Raw genomic sequence first — 12,171 nt, 5'->3', positions numbered from 1 at the left:
TCACTTGACCTGTGTGACATGATTGACAAAATTTAACTACATCTTTATGTAGTCCAGGCCAATAAAAATGTTTCTGGATTTTAGCTTGAGTTTTCCTTATTCCCAAATGACCTCCCACTGGTACCTCATGTGCAACTCGCAACACCTCCTTTCTATACCCTACCGGCAATACTACTTGATGAACTTCTGCCCACTTTTCATCCACCTGCACATGTACAGGTCTCCATTTTCTCATCAAGCCATCACTTTTACTGTAATAACACTCTGGTATACTCTCAGATTCCTCTTCCGTATATGCTTTCTGCTATATCTGTCTTACTTCTACATCTTTCTGTTGTAACTCCGCCAATTTTCCTGAACTAAAAATATCCACCTCATCCTCCACCTGTTCTTGTTCTTTTTCAACCATCTGATCAAAAATCATTTCTGATAATTGCACTTCTACTTCATCTTCACTCTCTGATTTCTCCTCTTGTCTTAACCAGTGACTTTGCGACCTTGTTAATACATAATCCGGAAAAATCCCAGGATATTCGTCCTTCAACACTTCAGTTGTCTGATTTTCCACTGGCTTATCAACCACAGTAGGCATCACTCCCATCTGCGATCCAGCTATATCATTACCCAAGATAAACTGTATTCCTGGACAAGATAGTTTATCTATTACTCCTACTACCACTTCACCACTCTCCACTGGACTTTCCAACCTTACCTTATATAATGGAACACTACTCCTCTCACCCTGAATTCCACCTTTTCTGGCAACATTCTTCCCAAATTACATAACTCCTCATCTCTTATCATTAAAGATTGACTAGCTCCCGCATCTCTTAAAATTGTGACTTCTTTACCTGCTCCTCCTGAAACACGAGTAAACTTTACCCACACAAGTAAATTCTTTAAAGACTTCTGGCAGCTTCTGAACAATTACTTCTTAAACAGTCTGTCCAATCATTTGCACCTCCTTGGCTTCCCTTGGGCTTTCCTTTACCACTCTAACAAACCCCACTGTCTTATCCTGTTTCACCACATCAGCCTTCCCAGTGCTTTTCTTCAACCACCAACACTGTGACTTTACACGGCCTAGTTTATTACAGTGAAAACATCTGAAACTTTTTATTTCTTTTCCACCCTCCTGGATTTCTTTTTTAATCTGAGGTACACTCTCTTTATTGTCTCCCATCAGATCACCTTTACCTTTACCACTTGAGTATTTCTCATGGCCCCAGTTTCTATCCCTCACCGGCTGAAACTGATGTCGGAAACCAATCTTTGATTTATGAACTAATTCATAATCATTTGCTAATCTCGCAGCTTTAACCCTCTGCTCTTCCACATGAGTTCTCACTACATCAGGAATTGAATTTTTAAACTCCTCCAAAAGAATAATTTCTCTGAGAGATTCATACGTTTGGTTTATTTTCAAAGACCTTATCCACCTATCAAAATTACTCTGTTTGAGCCTTTCAAACTCCATGTATGTTTGACCAAATTCTTTCCTTAAATTTCTAAACCTTTGTCTGTAAGCTTCAGGCACTAGTTCATATGCACTTAAGATGGATTTCTTCACCTCCTCATACGTTCCAGATACCTCCTCCGGTAGTGATGCAAACACTTCACTAGCTCTACCTACGAGCTTTGTTTGAATCAGTAATACCCACATGTCCTGTGGCCATTTCATTTGTTTAGCTACCTTCTCAAATGAAATGAAAAAGGCTTCCACTTCCTTCTCGGCAAACCTTGGCAATGCTTGGACATATTTAAATAGATCCCCACCAAGCCTGCACGGACTGAGACTGAGCTCCGCTCCTGCCCGGACTGAGACTGAGCTCCGCTCCTGCCCGGACTGAGACTGAGCTCCGCTCGGATTGAGACTGAGACTGAGCTCCGCTCCTGCCCGGACTGAGACTGAGCTCCGCTCCTGCCCGGACTGAGACTGAGCTCCGCTCCTGCCCGGACTGAGACTGAGCTCCGCTCCTGCCTGGACTGAGACTGAGCTCCGCTCCTGCCCGGACTGAGACTGAGCTCCGCTCCTGCCCGGACTGAGACTGAGTTCCGCTCCTGCCCGGACTGAGACTGAGCTCCGTTCCTGCCCGGACTGAGACTGAGCTCCGCTCCTGCCCAGACTGAGACTGAGCTCCGCTCCTGTCGGGACTGAGACGGAGACTGAGCTCCGTTCCTGCCCGAACTGAGACTGAGCTCCGCTCCTGCCTGGACTGAGACTGAGCTCCGCTCCTTCCTGGACTGAGACTGAGCTCCGCTCCTGCCCGGACTGAGACTGAGCTCCGCTCCTGTCGGGACTGAGACGGAGACTGAGCTCCGCTCCTGCCCGGACTGAGACTGAGCTCCGCTCCTGTCGGGACTGAGACGGAGACTGAGCTCCGCTCCTCCCGGGACTGAGACTGAGCTCCGCTCCTGCCCGGACTGAGACTGAGCTCGGCTCCTGCCAGGACTGAGACTGAGCTCCGCTCCTGCCCGGACTGAGACTGAGCTCCGCTCCTGCCCGGACTGAGACTGAGCTCCGCTCCTCCCCGGACTGAGACTGAGCTCCGCTCCTGCCAAGACTGAGACTGAGCTCCGCTCCTGCCCGGACTGAGACTGAGCCCCGCTCCTGCCCGGACTGAGACTGAGTTCCGCTCCTGCCCGGACTGAGACTGAGCTCCGCTCCTGCCCGGACTGAGACTGAGCTCCGCTCCTGCCCAGACTGAGACTGAGCTCCGCTCCTGTCGGGACTGAGACGGAGACTGAGCTCCGCTCCTGCCCGGACTGAGACTGAGCTCCGCTCCTGCCCGGACTGAGACTGAGCTCCGCTCCTTCCCGGACTGAGACTGAGCTCCGCTCCTGCCCGGACTGAGACTGAGCCCCGCTCCTGCCCGGACTGAGACTGAGTTCCGCTCCTGCCCGGACTGAGACTGAGCTCCGCTCCTGCCCGGACTGAGACTGAGCTCCGCTCCTGCCCAGACTGAGACTGAGCTCCGCTCCTGTCGGGACTGAGACGGAGACTGAGCTCCGTTCCTGCCCGGACTGAGACTGAGCTCCGCTCCTGCCTGGACTGAGACTGAGCTCCGCTCCTTCCTGGACTGAGACTGAGCTCCGCTCCTGCCCGGACTGAGACTGAGCTCCTCTCCTGTCGGGACTGAGACGGAGACTGAGCTCCGCTCCTGCCCGGACTGAGACTGAGCTCCGCTCCTGTCGGGACTGAGACGGAGACTGAGCTCCGCTCCTCCCCGGACTGAGACTGAGCTCCGCTCCTGCCCGGACTGAGACTGAGCTCGGCTCCTGCCAGGACTGAGACTGAGCTCCGCTCCTGCCCGGACTGAGACTGAGCTCCGCTCCTGCCCGGACTGAGACTGAGTTCCGCTCCTGCCCGGACTGAGACTGAGCTCCGCTCCTGCCCGGACTGAGACTGAGCTCCGCTCCTGCCCAGACTGAGACTGAGCTCCGCTCCTGTCGGGACTGAGACGGAGACTGAGCTCCGTTCCTGCCCGAACTGAGACTGAGCTCCGCTCCTGCCTGGACTGAGACTGAGCTCCGCTCCTTCCTGGACTGAGACTGAGCTCCGCTCCTGCCCGGACTGAGACTGAGCTCCGCTCCTGTCGGGACTGAGACGGAGACTGAGCTCCGCTCCTGCCCGGACTGAGACTGAGCTCCGCTCCTGTCGGGACTGAGACGGAGACTGAGCTCCGCTCCTCCCGGGACTGAGACTGAGCTCCGCTCCTGCCCGGACTGAGACTGAGCTCGGCTCCTGCCCGGACTGAGACTGAGCTCCGCTCCTGCCCGGACTGAGACTGAGCTCCGCTCCTGCCCGGACTGAGACTGAGCTCCGCTCCTCCCCGGACTGAGACTGAGCTCCGCTCCTGCCCGGACTGAGACTGAGCTCCGCTCCTCCCCGGACTGAGACTGAGCTCCGCTCCTGCCAAGACTGAGACTGAGCTCCGCTCCTGCCCGGACTGAGACTGAGCTCCGCTCCTGCCCGGACTGAGACTGAGCTCCGCTCCTGCCCGGACTGAGACTGAGCTCCGCTCCTCCCCGGACTGAGACTGAGCTCCGCTCCTGCCAAGACTGAGACTGAGCTCCGCTCCTGCCCGGACTGAGACTGAGCCCCGCTCCTGCCCGGACTGAGACTGAGTTCCGCTCCTGCCCGGACTGAGACTGAGCTCCGCTCCTGCCCGGACTGAGACTGAGCTCCGCTCCTGCCCAGACTGAGACTGAGCTCCGCTCCTGTCGGGACTGAGACGAAGACTGAGCTCCGCTCCTGCCCGGACTGAGACTGAGCTCCGCTCCTGCCCGGACTGAGACTGAGCTCCGCTCCTTCCCGGACTGAGACTGAGCTCCGCTCCTGCCCGGACTGAGACTGAGCCCCACTCCTGCCCGGACTGAGATAGAGTTCCGCTCCTGCCCGGACTGAGACTGAGCTCCGCTCCTGCCCGGACTGAGACTGAGCTCCGCTCCTGCCCAGACTGAGACTGAGCTCCGCTCCTGTCGGGACTGAGACGGAGACTGAGCTCCGTTCCTGCCCGGACTGAGACTGAGCTCCGCTCCTGCCTGGACTGAGACTGAGCTCCGCTCCTTCCTGGACTGAGACTGAGCTCCGCTCCTGCCCGGACTGAGACTGAGCTCCTCTCCTGTCGGGACTGAGACGGAGACTGAGCTCCGCTCCTGCCCGGACTGAGACTGAGCTCCGCTCCTGTCGGGTCTGAGACGGAGACTGAGCTCCGCTCCTCCCCGGACTGAGACTGAGCTCCGCTCCTGCCCGGACTGAGACTGAGCTCGGCTCCTGCCAGGACTGAGACTGAGCTCCGCTCCTGCCCGGACTGAGACTGAGCTCCGCTCCTGCCCGGACTGAGACTGAGCTCCGCTCCTCCCCGGACTGAGACTGAGCTCCGCTCCTGCCAGGACTGAGACTGAGCTCCGCTCCTGCCCGGACTGAGACTGAGCTCCGCTCCTGCCCGGACTGAGACTGAGCCCCGCTCCTGCCCGGACTGAGACTGAGCTCCGCTCCTGCCCAGACTGAGACTGAGCTCCGCTCCTGCCCGGACTGAGACTGAGCTCCGCTCCTGCCCGGACTGAGACTGAGCTCCGCTCCTGCCCGGTCTGAGACTGAGCTCCGCTCCTGCCCGACTGAGTCTGAGCTCCGCTCCTGCCCGGACTTAGACTGAGCTCCGCTCCTGCCCGGACTGAGACTGAGCTCCGCTCCTGCCCGGTCTGAGACTGAGCTCCGCTCCTGCCCGACTGAGTCTGAGCTCCACTCCTGCCCGGACTGAGACTGAGCTCCGCTCCTGCCCGGACTGAGACTGAGCTCCGCTCCTGCCCGGTCTGAGACTGAGCTCCGCTCCTGCCCGACTGAGTCTGAGCTCCACTCCTGCCCGGACTGAGACTGAGCTCCGCTCCTGCCCGGTCTGAGACTGAGCTCCGCTCCTGCCCGACTGAGTCTGAGCTCCACTCCTGCCCGGACTGAGACTGAGCTCCGCTCCTGTCGGGACTGAGACTGAGCTCCGCTCCTGTCGGGACTGAGACTGAGCTCCGCTCCTGCCCGACTGAGTCTGAGCTCCACTCCTGCCCGGACTGAGACTGAGCTCCGCTCCTGTCGGGACTGAGACTGAGCTCCGCTCCTGCCCGGACTGAGACTGAGCCCCGCTCCTGTCGGGACTGAGACTGAGCTCCGCTCCTGCCCGGACTGAGTCTGAGCTCCACTCCTGCCCGGACTGAGACTGAGCTCCGCTCCTGTCGGGACTGAGACTGAGCTCCGCTCCTGCCCGGACTGAGACTGAGCTCCGCTCCTGTCGGGACTGAGACTGAGCTCCGCTCCTGCCCGGACTGAGACTGAGCTCCGCTCCTGCCGGACTGAGACTGAGCTCCGCTCCTGCCCGGACTGAGACTGAGCTCCGCTCCTGCCCGGACTGAGACTGAGCTCCGCTCCTGCCCGGACTGAGACGGAGACTGAGCTCCATTCCTGCCCGAACTGAGACTGAGCTCCGCTCCTGCCTGGACTGAGACTGAGCTCCGCTCCTTCCTGGACTGAGACTGAGCTCCGCTCCTGCCCGGACTGAGACTGAGCTCCGCTCCTGTCGGGACTGAGACGGAGACTGAGCTCCGCTCCTGCCCGGACTGAGACTGAGCTCCGCTCCTGTCGGGACTGAGACGGAGACTGAGCTCCGCTCCTCCCGGGACTGAGACTGAGCTCCGCTCCTGCCCGGACTGAGACTGAGCTCGGCTCCTGCCCGGACTGAGACTGAGCTCCGCTCCTGCCCGGACTGAGACTGAGCTCCGCTCCTGCCCGGACTGAGACTGAGCTCCGCTCCTCCCCGGACTGAGACTGAGCTCCGCTCCTGCCCGGACTGAGACTGAGCTCCGCTCCTCCCCGGACTGAGACTGAGCTCCGCTCCTGCCAAGACTGAGACTGAGCTCCGCTCCTGCCCGGACTGAGACTGAGCTCCGCTCCTGCCCGGACTGAGACTGAGCTCCGCTCCTGCCCGGACTGAGACTGAGCTCCGCTCCTCCCCGGACTGAGACTGAGCTCCGCTCCTGCCAAGACTGAGACTGAGCTCCGCTCCTGCCCGGACTGAGACTGAGCCCCGCTCCTGCCCGGACTGAGACTGAGTTCCGCTCCTGCCCGGACTGAGACTGAGCTCCGCTCCTGCCCGGACTGAGACTGAGCTCCGCTCCTGCCCAGACTGAGACTGAGCTCCGCTCCTGTCGGGACTGAGACGGAGACTGAGCTCCGCTCCTGCCCGGACTGAGACTGAGCTCCGCTCCTGCCCGGACTGAGACTGAGCTCTGCTCCTTCCCGGACTGAGACTGAGCTCCGCTCCTGCCCGGACTGAGACTGAGCCCCGCTCCTGCCCGGACTGAGGCTGAGTTCCGCTCCTGCCCGGACTGAGACTGAGCTCCGCTCCTGCCCGGACTGAGACTGAGCTCCGCTCCTGCCCAGACTGAGACTGAGCTCCGCTCCTGTCGGGACTGAGACGGAGACTGAGCTCCGTTCCTGCCCGGACTGAGACTGAGCTCCGCTCCTGCCTGGACTGAGACTGAGCTCCGCTCCTTCCTGGACTGAGACTGAGCTCCGCTCCTGCCCGGACTGAGACTGAGCTCCTCTCCTGTCGGGACTGAGACGGAGACTGAGCTCCGCTCCTGCCCGGACTGAGACTGAGCTCCGCTCCTGTCGGGTCTGAGACGGAGACTGAGCTCCGCTCCTCCCCGGACTGAGACTGAGCTCCGCTCCTGCCCGGACTGAGACTGAGCTCGGCTCCTGCCAGGACTGAGACTGAGCTCCGCTCCTGCCCGGACTGAGACTGAGCTCCGCTCCTGCCCGGACTGAGACTGAGCTCCGCTCCTCCCCGGACTGAGACTGAGCTCCGCTCCTGCCAGGACTGAGACTGAGCTCCGCTCCTGCCCGGACTGAGACTGAGCTCCGCTCCTGCCCGGACTGAGACTGAGCCCCGCTCCTGCCCGGACTGAGACTGAGCTCCGCTCCTGCCCGGACTGAGACTGAGCTCCGCTCCTGCCCGGACTGAGACTGAGCTCTGCTCCTGCCCGGACTGAGACTGAGCTCCGCTCCTGCCCGGTCTGAGACTGAGCTCCGCTCCTGCCCGACTGAGTCTGAGCTCCGCTCCTGCCCGGACTGAGACTGAGCTCCGCTCCTGCCCGGACTGAGACTGAGCTCCGCTCCTGCCCGGTCTGAGACTGAGCTCCGCTCCTGCCCGACTGAGTCTGAGCTCCACTCCTGCCCGGACTGAGACTGAGCTCCGCTCCTGCCCGGACTGAGACTGAGCTCCGCTCCTGCCCGGTCTGAGACTGAGCTCCGCCCCTGCCCGACTGAGTCTGAGCTCCACTCCTGCCCGGACTGAGACTGAGCTCCGCTCCTGCCCGGTCTGAGACTGAGCTCCGCTCCTGCCCGACTGAGTCTGAGCTCCACTCCTGCCCGGACTGAGACTGAGCTCCGCTCCTGTCGGGACTGAGACTGAGCTCCGCTCCTGTCGGGACTGAGACTGAGCTCCGCTCCTGCCCGACTGAGTCTGAGCTCCACTCCTGCCCGGACTGAGACTGAGCTCCGCTCCTGTCGGGACTGAGACTGAGCTCCGCTCCTGCCCGGACTGAGACTGAGCCCCGCTCCTGTCGGGACTGAGACTGAGCTCCGCTCCTGCCCGGACTGAGTCTGAGCTCCACTCCTGCCCGGACTGAGACTGAGCTCCGCTCCTGTCGGGACTGAGACTGAGCTCCGCTCCTGCCCGGACTGAGACTGAGCTCCGCTCCTGTCGGGACTGAGACTGAGCTCCGCTCCTGCCCGGACTGAGACTGAGCTCCGCTCCTGCCGGACTGAGACTGAGCTCCGCTCCTGCCCGGACTGAGACTGAGCTCCGCTCCTGCCCGGACTGAGACTGAGCTCCGCTCCTGCCCGGACTGAGACTGAGCTCCGCTCCTGTCGGGACTGAGACTGAGCTCCGCACTCAGTCTTTTTTGTTGCACCTTCTCCAAGTTTCACCCAACTCCCTGTTTTCACCCAAATCCAAAAGCCCTCTCGTTCAGCCAAGTAGCATTCGCTAGAACATAGCACATGGAACGTACAGTGCAGAAGGAGGCCATTCGGCCCATCGAGTCTGCACCGACCCATTAAGCCTTCACTTCCACCCTATACCCGTAACCCAATCACCCCTCCTAACCATTTTGGTCACTAAGGACAATTTATCCTGTCCAATCCACCTACCCTGCACATCTTTGGACTGTGGGAGGAAACCGGAGCACCCGGAGGAAACCCACGCAGACACGGGGAGAACGTGCCGACTCCGCACAGGCAGTGACCCAGCGGGGAATCGAACCTGGGACCCTGGCGCTGTGAAGCCACAGTGCTAACCACTTGTGCTACCGTGCTGCCCGGTATGCAGACACTCTCTCTAAATTTTCCCACAGAAACAAGAAGCCTTTTGTAATAACCCGCACAAGATCCACATGGAGACCCTAATTGATCTCCCCGTGGGACTTGTGGAATATGAGCTCCTTTGCTTGTGGGCAGAGGCCCATCAGCTGGGGCTCGTGGAAATCACCTTATAAAAGCCGGCCCGGAGTGGGACCGGCGTGATCGGGAGTCGCGTTTGGGACGTTGGGGCTGTAAGCTGCTTTAGTTTTGTTGTCGAATTAAACTTTGATTCAATTTACTTTCTCGGGCCTCCTGAGCTTTTATACAGGCGACGAGGAAATCAACCGCAAGGGGATTCCCCAGCACAAGAACGAGGTCGGTGAGGCTTTAAAAATGGCACTTTTTTGATGGCGAGAGGCCTTTGATGCAGGCGTAGAACACTGGGTCCACTATATCAAATGGATGCAGTATTTCTTCCAGGCAAATAGTAGTTTTGGAGATGACCTTCAAAAGGTAATACTCCTGGCCCCCTGCAGGGCTCTGATTTTCAGTGTAATTAAGAGCCTCACCTATCCAGCGACCCCAGACTCAAAAACCTTCAACAAGCTTGCTGTGAATCATTATGACCCCAAGCCGTTGGTAATAATTCAGAGGTACCGCATTAACACTGCCGGGTGAAACCCTGGGGAATCAGTTACAGAGTTTCTGATGTGCCATCGCAAGTTAGCCGAGCATTGCGACTTTGGACCATCCCTCCCTGAGATGTTGAGAGATCGGTTGGTGTGTGGCATCACCGTTATGGCGGCCCAAAGGAAGCTGTTAGCGGAACCAGCCTTGGATCAAAAAAGGGCCACAGACCAGTTGCTCTCTCACAAGAAGACGGAAAAGGGGATTCAAGAACCCCAGGGTTCCATGGACTCTGACATGCCCAGCATTGGCCGGCCCCCATTCTGACGAGTGACTCCCCCGAAGCATAGTGTAGCCATCTGGGATGGCCACGTCCCGATTACAAAATGGACACCCGCAAAGAATGCAGGGAAAATTGGACAATGCTAAGAAACAAGCAGGTGCAAGCTTTGTCTGTTGATTAGAACCTTAAACTCTCAGACAGGACAGAAACTACCAAACAATCTACATACTGGTTTGTTGCCGGTGCCACGTGATAGCGAGGCTAGGAATAGGGAGAGAGTGCAGTTGAACACGTGGCTGCAGGAATGGTGTAGGAGGGAGGGCTTCAGGTATTTGGATAATTGGAGCGCATTCTGGGGAAGGTGGGACCTGTACAAGCAGGACGGGTTGCATCTGAACTAGAGGGGCACCAATATCCTGGGAGGGAGGTTTGCTAGTACTCTTCGGGAGGGTTTAAACTAATTTGGCAGGGGAATGGGAACCGGATTTGTAGTCCAGCAACTAAGGTAGCCGATATTCAGGACGCCAAAGCATGTAATGAGGCAGTGGGGAAGGGAACACTGACAAAGGAGAGTATTTGCAGGCACGGAGATGGGTTGAAGTGTGTATACTTCAACGCAAGAAGCATCAGGAATAAGGTGGGTGAACTTTAGGCATGGATCGGTACTTGGGACTACGATGTGGTGGCCATCACGGAAACTTGGATAGAAGAGGGGCAGAAATGGTTGTTGGAGGTACCTGGTTACAGATGTTTCAATAAGATTAGGGAGGGTGGTAAAAGAGGTGGGGGGGGTGGCATTATTAATTAGAGATAGTATAACAGCTTCAGAAAGGCAGTTCGAGGAATATCACCCTATTGAGGTAGTATGGGTTGAAGTCAGAAATAGGAAAGGAGCAGTCACCTTGTTAGGAGTTTTCTATAGGCCCCCCAATAGTAGCAGAGATGTGGAGGAACAGATTGGGAAACAGATTTTGGAAAGGTGCAGAAGTCACAGGGTAGTAGTCATGGGTGACTTTAACTTCCCAAATATTGAGTGGAAACTCTTTAGATCAAATAGTTTGGATGGGGTGGTGTTTGTGCAGTGTGTCCAGGAAGCTTTTCTAACACAGTATGTAGATTGTCCGACCAGAGGAGGGGCAATATTGGATTTAGTACTTGGTAATGAACCAGGGCAAGTGATAGATTTGTTAGTGGGGGAGCATTTTGGAGATAGTGACCACAATTCTGTGACTTTCACTTTAGTAATGGAGAGGGATAGGTACGTGCAACAGGGCAAGGTTTACAATTGGGGGAAGGGTAAATACGATGTTGTCAGACAAGAATTGAAGTGCATAAGTTGGGAACATAGGCTGGCAGGGAAGGACACAAGTGAAATGTGGAACTTGTTCAAGGAACAGGTGCTACGTGTCCTTGATATGTATGTCCCTGTCAGGCAGGGAAGAGATGGTCGAGTGAGGGAACCATGGTTGACAAGAGAGGTTGAATGTCTTGTTAAGAGGAAAAAGGTGACTTATGTAAGGCTGAGGAAACAAGGTTCAGACAGGGCATTGGAGGGATACAAGATAGCCAGGAGGGAACTGAAGAAAGGGATTAGGAGAGCTAAGCGAGGGCATGAACAATCTTTGGCGGGTAGGATCAAGGAAAACCCCAAGGCCTTTTACACATATGTGAGAAATCAGAGAATGACTAGAGCGAGGGTAGGTCCAATCAAGGACAGTAGCGGGAGATTGTGTATTGAGTCTGAAGAGATAGGAGAGGCCTTGAATGAGTACTTTTCTTCTGTATTTACAAATGAGAGGGGCGATATTGTTGGAGAGGACAGTGTGAAACAGATTGGTAAGCTCGAGGAAATACTTGTTAGGAAGGAAGATGTGTTGGGCATTTTGAAAAACTTGAGGATAGACAAGTCCCCCGGGCCTGACGGGATATATCCAAGGATTCTATGGGAAGCAAGAGATGAAATTGCAGAGCCGTTGGCAATGATCTTTTCATCCTCACTGTCAACAGGGGTGGTACCAGGGGATTGGAGAGTGGCGAATGTCGTGCCCCTGTTCAAAAAAGGAACTAGGGATAACCCTGGGAATTACAGGCCAGTTAGTCTTACTTCGGTGGTAGGCAAAGGAATGGAAAGGGTACTGAAGGATAGGATTTCTGAGCATCTGGAAAGACACTGCTTGATTAGGGATAGTCAGCACGGATTTGTGAGGGGTAGGTCTTGCCTAACAAATCTTATTGAATTCTTTGAGGAGGTGACCAAGCATGTGGATGAAGGTAAAGCAGTGGATGTAGTGTACATGGATTTTAGTAAGGCATTTGATAAAGTTCCCCATGGTAGGCTTATGCAGAACGTAAGGAGGCATGGGATAGTGGGAAATTTGGCCAGTTGGATAACAAACTGGCTAACCGA

This window comes from Scyliorhinus torazame, chromosome 28 (genome assembly GCF_047496885.1).
Source record: "Scyliorhinus torazame isolate Kashiwa2021f chromosome 28, sScyTor2.1, whole genome shotgun sequence".
Classification (NCBI taxonomy): Eukaryota; Metazoa; Chordata; class Chondrichthyes; order Carcharhiniformes; family Scyliorhinidae; genus Scyliorhinus; species Scyliorhinus torazame.
The sequence above is the reverse complement of the archived record's forward strand: the minus strand, read 5'-3'. Positions refer to the sequence as shown.